The sequence below is a fragment of the Macaca fascicularis genome, chromosome 17 (genome assembly GCF_037993035.2).
Source record: "Macaca fascicularis isolate 582-1 chromosome 17, T2T-MFA8v1.1".
Taxonomy (NCBI): domain Eukaryota; kingdom Metazoa; phylum Chordata; class Mammalia; order Primates; family Cercopithecidae; genus Macaca; species Macaca fascicularis.
The window spans coordinates 9,722,830-9,730,667 of record NC_088391.1 but is presented as its reverse complement, the minus strand read 5'-3'; positions in this window follow the sequence as shown (position 1 = coordinate 9,730,667).

Below are 7,838 nucleotides of genomic sequence, written 5' to 3'. Positions count from 1 at the left end.
TAAATGTTGAAAAGCAAAGGAAAAAGCGTCCCCACCCTTTAGCATCACATATAGGACTGTCCATGCTCAGACTCCTGCTGATGGGGCAGATGTACCACATGAGGTGAAGCTCACAGAACACCTGGGGCTTGCCGCCTCACCCTCCGTGCCTTTGCACCTGCTGGTGCTTCTACACGAAATGTTCTCTCTCTCCTGTCTCCCTGGCAAACTCCTGTCATCTTTAGAACCACAAGTTAATTGTTCTTCTCTCTGTAAAGTCTTCCTGATTCTCTTGCCTGTACCTTTACAGGAAGAGCTGCTTCCCTCCTCCTTTGTGACTTTTTGTGCAGTATGCCATTACCGTGCTTACCAGACCCATTTGCAATTTGTTTTCCTTTTGTGAATATCAACTTACAATACATACAGTAAAATTCACTCCTTTTAGCGTACATCTCTGTGAGTTTTGATAAATACAGTTAGTAGTGTAGTCAACACCAACAACATAGTTTCATTACTGCTCCCACCCAAAAAATCCCTCACATCTCTCTGTAGTCAATTCCTCCCCCCAGCTCCTGATCTGTTTTTGGTCTCTCTAGTTTGGCCTCTCTATATGACATTTTCAAGAATGTTATACAATTGAAATCATGCAGTACGTATCACAGTCTGTTGCTGCTGGTTCTTGTTTGTATAGCTGTCTCGTTCTAGACTTGAGCTCCTAATATCAGACTTTGTCTTACTTATTTTTTCCCTGCACCAAGCATGGTGTGTGCTCCATGGTGGTGTTCTGTGCCTGTCAGTAAAATGATTGAATGAAAGCATGACGTTAGAACCTGTTTCTAATAAAAACAATCCCAGCACAGTGTCCTTGGCATAGGGTTCAGTGGGAGGCTTCAGGCAGGAGCAGAAGCAGCTGGTTGCAAGGCAGTCATGACCAGACATGGCAGACAGAAGTGAAGTCCCCCAGCCCTTCCTTCCAGGGCAGTGAAAGGAGCTGAAAGCAGGGAGGCAACTGGCACCGGGCTGTCTGGAGCTGGAGCCCTCCTTCCTGCCAGCAATGGTTACGCACGAGGCCACCACAGCCCCACGAGGCCACACCCATCCACAGTACCTCTAGACTGGGCAGTCTGGTCCTGACCCAGGACCTTTCTGTTGGAGGGCACCTCTGGGACTCCCGGTCAGCCAGCCCAGAAGCAGCCCAGTGGGATCCAAGCATAGGCAGTAACGAACCAGGATGCTGGGAGGAGCAGCTTCAGAACCTCAGAACCACCTAGCTTTTGCCTCTTCCTGCATCTTCCTCTATTCCCACCTCTCCCCACTCATTCCTACCTCCACCCTCACACACAAAGCCACACATATCCAGAGGATCTTTTGCTTGGTCTATACCACCCTAATTTCAAGGAAATAAAGAATGCCATGTAGCCATTTGAGTTGCTGTTTTCCACTATGGTTTTCTATTTTAGCCTTCACGGGGGACCCTGGGGAAGCCCTTATCTCCCATATCCCCATCTTGTAGTTATTGTCTCGATAGGAACAAAAGTCCTGCATCCCTATTATTCCTCTTTTCTTCCATGCTTTATTAAACCTTTTGTTAGCCCCTCAATGAGAGCTCCTCGAAGGCCAGTAGCACAGCCAGGTCCTGGGACCTTTGCGCGAGCACCGTCTGTGATTAAAGAGAAATCATAACACAGTAAGGGCCATGTGGTAAACACTAAATAAATGACTGTTAAATAAACTGACTCAAAAATTCATGATCAAACAAATACGGATTATGGAAGCTGCCTACATTTTTATTGACCTTCAGTTTGGAATGACCACTACCTCTGGATCATATCCTGGGGCAGAGCAAGAAGAACCATTCACTCCTTAAGGTATGAGTAACTTCAGTTCAATAATTAATAAGCAAAAGGGTAGAAACCTGGGGTTAAAATGACATGTGGAGAATATGGCATGAATGTTAATTCTATTTCTTATTATTGCAACAATTGCGAATTGTCTTTTACAATAACTTTATGACTTTGTTCTTCAGTGGAAGTGAAAATTTTTTAAAAATTCTTTTCTGGGACAGAGGACCAAGAATATGTTCCAGGATTTTCACATTCAAAGTTGTGTTTCTTTTTAAACGTGTAGACTTTGCATCATCAACCCAACAGATATGTCTTGACTATCTCTTTTAACTCCGAATGCTGTTTAGGATACAGAAAAAAGGACGGGAATTGCCTGAAAAGTCCTGTGGGTGTTCAGGTCCTGCTGTTCAGAGGAACCCTGCTTACATATGCACCTCAGTGGCCAATGGAACCTCCTTTTCAGATGACAAATCACTGATTCGGGTCCCAGCCTCAGAACTGCACTGCTTATAGATGCATTTTATAGCAATGCCTTGTGTATACTCATTAGATTGAATTTGCTGATCTCACAAGCATGTGCCAGGGGACCAGGGACATAAATGCACAGTGACAATATCTAAGGTTCGATAGAGGGAGAAATGCGCCTACAACAGTAACTCAAACTGAAGAACCAAGTGGAAGCTGCCATCAGAGGCTCCCAGACACAGAGCCAGGGCTCGACTACCTCTTCAGAGGCCTGGGATCATCACACCAATCAGCAGGCACCCTGGGGTGGGATACAGCTTGCTGCAAAGGATCCTCTAGGCCAACCGTGACTCATTGGCCTGAGGCTCCCGCTGCCTGTACCCATGAGGCTGGAGAAAGAACATGGGCTTCGAGCAAATAGAGCTGGAATCCTGGTTCTGTTCTGGACAGGTGCGAGATTTCCAACATTTCCAACATGTCCTGTCTCAGCTTTTGCTTGTCTGGAATATGGCGCTAATGCCCCTTTCCCCTAGGATGGCAGAAAATATTCCATGAGATAGTGTATAGAAAGCTCTCACAAAGCATATAGAAGGTGTAATGCCTTTCCCTCCCCCGCCTACCTTCAAAGAATGAAGGCCCTGCCAAAGCACGCCCACAGGGCAACACAGTACATCACTTCCAGGCAGCAGAACAAGCACATCTTAACAGGGCCAGACCCGGGAAGTCTGGAGTGTGGAACACTGAGAGGAATTTTGCTGTAGGTTGGAGATAACCAGTGGGTGGCCCCAGGGTCATGGGTGTACTTATGAGGCTCATTAGGACAGAGGACAGAGGCAAAACAGTGGAGGGAGGAAATCAAAATCAACCTGGTCTCCTATCACACTGGACCTACAGCTAGCCCTACACGCACAGTCTAATATTCGCTCCTGATGCTAGAGCCCAGGCGATGCGCTTGTTTATAACACAGAGCTCTTGTCTGCCCCCTCTTTAGTCCTGCACCAGCTGGACACAGGGCTTTGACTTCTCCCCTTGCTCCTCTTTTAGATCATTACCCCTGAAATGCTCCTGGCTGGATGTCCCAGGGGTTCACTGAGAGCAAATCTGTGGCAAGCAGAAAGAAGGGGCTGGAACGGCACATGCATGGCAGTCTGTCGAGATGGTCATTCATCAGGTCTCAGAATCGAATCTGAGACACCATCTGCCTTTGTCCTCCATGAGGATTCTGCGTTGGAGAGGGGAATGGCCTCCTCGGCGCCTCCTCCACAGTGGCTGAGAGAAGCCGCCATCTGGTGACATGGTGGGAGGCGGTGGGGAATGGGGGTCTACTCTGAGGGACACCTAGGCGAGGGGATGGCTTTGTGTTCATAACCACGGCAGCCCCACTCTGCTCATGGGGTCTCATTTCTCAGCGCTAGGCCAAGTGAACATTCTCACTCTGCTCTTGCTCATTCTTGGCTTTGTGCTTTTGGCTGCTTAACTTTTGAATGCCAGACCAACCTTTTAAATGCATGTATATTCCTGGCAACACTCCATGGGAGCATTTATTGCACTGAATGCAAAATAGGAGACTCTACTTAGGGCTGGGACTCAGAAAACCCCCAAGGAAGAAGGCGACTCTATCAACTCAATCAAGGACCCCTGGGAGGCACGATGTCACTTCGAGTTACCCCAAACTCAAGATTTAATCATTATAAGCCAAAGAAATATGATTGATAGTCTCTCTGTATAATTCAATCACACACGTCCCAGTAGCAGGGAAGCATTTGGACCAGGTTGCCAGTTTTTTCTTATTCAACAATACTAATGGCTCAGGGGTGGTACCAATAAGATATTAATTTCCCTGGAGAAATTTTCTTCTAATCATGCATATTGAGCTTGAAGCCCTTAGGCACAGGCAGATTCGTATAATTTATTTTTTCACCTGAAGCTATTTTTTTGTTTTTATTTTACTCACAGTTCATAGTGTTTATTACATTCGCTTGAGAAAATTTCTCTCCACTTTCCGCACTTTATGTCCTCAGTCTTTTTGGCATAAGACAGGATGTGGCGTGCAGCTGCCTCCAACCACGCCTTTGGAAGCGAGAGATGGCAGCTCCCAGGCTCCCCAGGCCTGCAGTCCAGATGTGAGAGCGTGAGAAGCTGTCTTCCTGGGCTAGAACGAAATGTGGGTGATTCAGTCTCATTTAGCCCTGCCTACAGAAAGGTTTTTCTTTTCAGGGGCATTTTAAAAAGATAGTAACTCTTATTCTCCAGGTAAATCGCCATCAGAAGCTAATTTCTGAACATCTACCGTCATTGACCATTTTTGGCTTGGGTTTTAAACAAAAATGTAAATTAAATTAAATAAACATCCACCATCACCTCCAAGGCCTACTTATGTTAGAGAAAGTGTAGCTAGTTAGGGAGACAAGAGTTGGATGGAGAGCGTCTTCATTCCACACATTGAGAGTAAATCAGAGAAGTGCCTCTGAAATATTCAAAAAAAGTAAGAAATCCGATATAAAAGTAGACTAGGTCAACATGAGCCTCTAGGGTCCTGTAGCTATTGGGCTAGCGCAGAGCCTAGGGTTAACGTGGATCTATTTCACTTGGACGGCCCTGGGAATTCTCCTGCGCATTTGTCACACAATTTGATTCGGGTTGTCCCACTGCCCCGGGAAGCTGGGCTACGTGTGAGATTTGTTTGGAAGCAGTAACGAATCCAGTTGGGGATGAACGTCTAGGTTTGAGGAGCAAGCACTTCTAGCCACAAAAAATATCCAAATAAGGATGGAGGGGCGAGAACAGTCAAAAGTAGCTTACTCATCGTTTTCAATAGGTGTGCTTTCAGTTTTCTCTTCATCATCAGGGTGCTAGCAGTATTGCATCAGCATCCATATAAAGAAAGGGAGATGCAACAGGGAGCTGCGGGGAAAGCTCTGACTGAGGAGTTGGGAGGGTGAGGGATCTGCTGTCCCTGGCTGGGCGGCCACAGAGAAGTCACGGACGCCTCTGGCCCCACTGCAAGAGTCTGTTGGTTTATGTTTCTAAGTGATCATCATGTCTTTAGAAATTAGCCATGCAGATGAGCTCTCCCCAGATGTTTGTTGGAAGATTATAGTAAGTACAGATGCTCCTTGACTTACAGTGGGGTCATATCCTAATAAACCCATCATAAGTTGAAAATATTATAAGTAAAAAATGCATTTAATACACCTAATCTGCCAAACATCGGAGCTGAACATAACCTTCCTAAACGTGCTCAGAACACTTACATTAGCCTACAATTGGGCAAAATCATCTAACACAGAGCCTATTTTATAATAAAGTGTTAGATTGAATACTGTACTAAAAGTGAAAAACAATGGTTGTATGGGTACTAGAAATACAGTTTCTACTGAATGCATGCCACTTTCACCTCACCATAAACTTGAAAAATCATTTGTCAAGGAATGTCTGTAGTTGTTTTTTGTTGAATTGTGTCCCCCAGAAAGATACGTTCACGTTCTAACCCTGGGAACCTGTAAATGTGACCTTATGTTGAAACAGAATATTTGCAGATGTCATCAAGTTAAGATGAGGTTATACTGGATTAGGGTGGACTCCAATCCCATGACTGGTGTCCTTATAAAGAGGGGAATTTGGACACAGACGTAGAAAGAATGCTATGTGACAAGGGAGGCAGAGAAGGTAGGGACTGGAGTGATGTGCCTACAAGCCAAGGGACACCAAGGATTGCCAGGCAAATACCAGAATCTAAGAGAGAGACTTGGAATGGACTCTCCCTCAAGCCTCCAGAAAGAACCAACCTTGCCATCCTGTTGAAGGGAACACCACCATCCCAGAAGTGACCACACCTTGATCTTGAACTTCTGGCCTCCAGAACTGTAAAAGAATACATTTCTGTTGTTTTAAGCCACCCCGTTTGTGGTGCATTGTCATGACAGCCCTAGGAATCCAACACAGCAGTCATCTCACACAGGCCAGTATAACTAGTTTAGAACAAGATTCATTATATCTGTTAGATGTCAAGGGAATATTTTTTGGTCTCAATGATGGCAAATTTATTTTGATAATACAACTGACCTTGCCATTTTTACTGGGAGTTTTTGGAATGCATGTTCATTTCATGCTCCTAAAAAGATTAAGCATGCCTGTGTGCATGTGTATATCTATCCATCCACTAAGTTGTATCTCATTAAAAAATAAAATAAAATCAGGCTGGGTGTGGTGGCTTACACCTGTAACCCCAGCACTATGGGAGGCTGAGGCAGGTGGATCACCTGAGGTCAGGAGTTCGAGACCACCCTGACCAACATGGTGAAATCCCATCTCTACTTAAAATACAAAAATTAGCCAGGTGTGGTGGTGGGCACCTGTAATCTCAGCTACTTGGGAGGCTGAGATAGGAGAATTGCTTTAACCCAGGTGGTGGAGGTTGCGGTGAGCTGCGATTGTGCCATTGCACTCCAGTCTAGGCAACAAGAGCAAAACTCCGTCTTAAAAAAAAAGAAATCCTATTTTTTAGTATCAGGAAATGAATTAAATACTTCATCTATTTTCTACAAAAAGGTGACCTATGTTTACATTTTCAACCTCATATTTAACAGTGATTGTGCAATGTTATTGCATTCTCTAGTTAGCCACTCCCAAGCAGTGGAAATGTCTGCTTGCCAGCTCTCAGTGGAGAAGTAAATTGCCCTCTGACAGTGCTGGTGAGGCGCCACTCTATTTAAAGGCAATTTGAGGAAGAGTGATCATCTCCTATGTGGGGAAGGCCAAGTTAAGACTTCCGTTCAGATCCACTGGAATTTACATATCTACACCCACTAGAGGACACTTCCACCTTGGTTCATGCTACACAAAAAGAAGCAGACCCCTGACAACTATGTGGTGACTGGCATAAATGAAGACTTACTGAACTTGAATGTGGGCCTCAAAACTGATTTTTATGTTGACTTCATTATCTGACTTCAGACTTTTCTTTTTTACTGATTGGCCTGATTTTCACAGTCATGTTGTCATTTTTCTCATCAGCTCACTGAAACAGCCTTGGAGTCATGTACAATTCAACGTGCATGCACACAATTCAGTGCTGCCCTTCAAAACTTTCTGTCCTACCATCGTTCCGTTTTGGTTTTTGTTTTCCAGAATACAACTCATTTAAGTAAGAAGAACTGAAGGGAGCTTTTAAAAAAATGATTCTGAAAGAGTTTATATGATCACTGGGAAATATATATACTATTTCTCTAAATAAAATAATACTTTTAAAAATAAAGTGGAATATGAAAATCAGCCTGTGATTTTTAAGTAATCATGTTTTTAAAAATCAGCTTTTTAAAATGGGACATTTTCAAATCTATGAAATTATTGTTTGAATTAGAAAAAGAGAATTTCTGGCACCTCGGCAATTGGGAACTTTACATGCCCTGGAATTAACAAGAGAGACTAAACTACACATTGCTGGTTGGTTGACTGGGCAGAATGAGAAAGACAGTCTTTAAACTGAAAAACAATTTTCTTTTTCTGTAGAAAGTGTGTTTTTCAGAAGATATATATGTATATATTCAT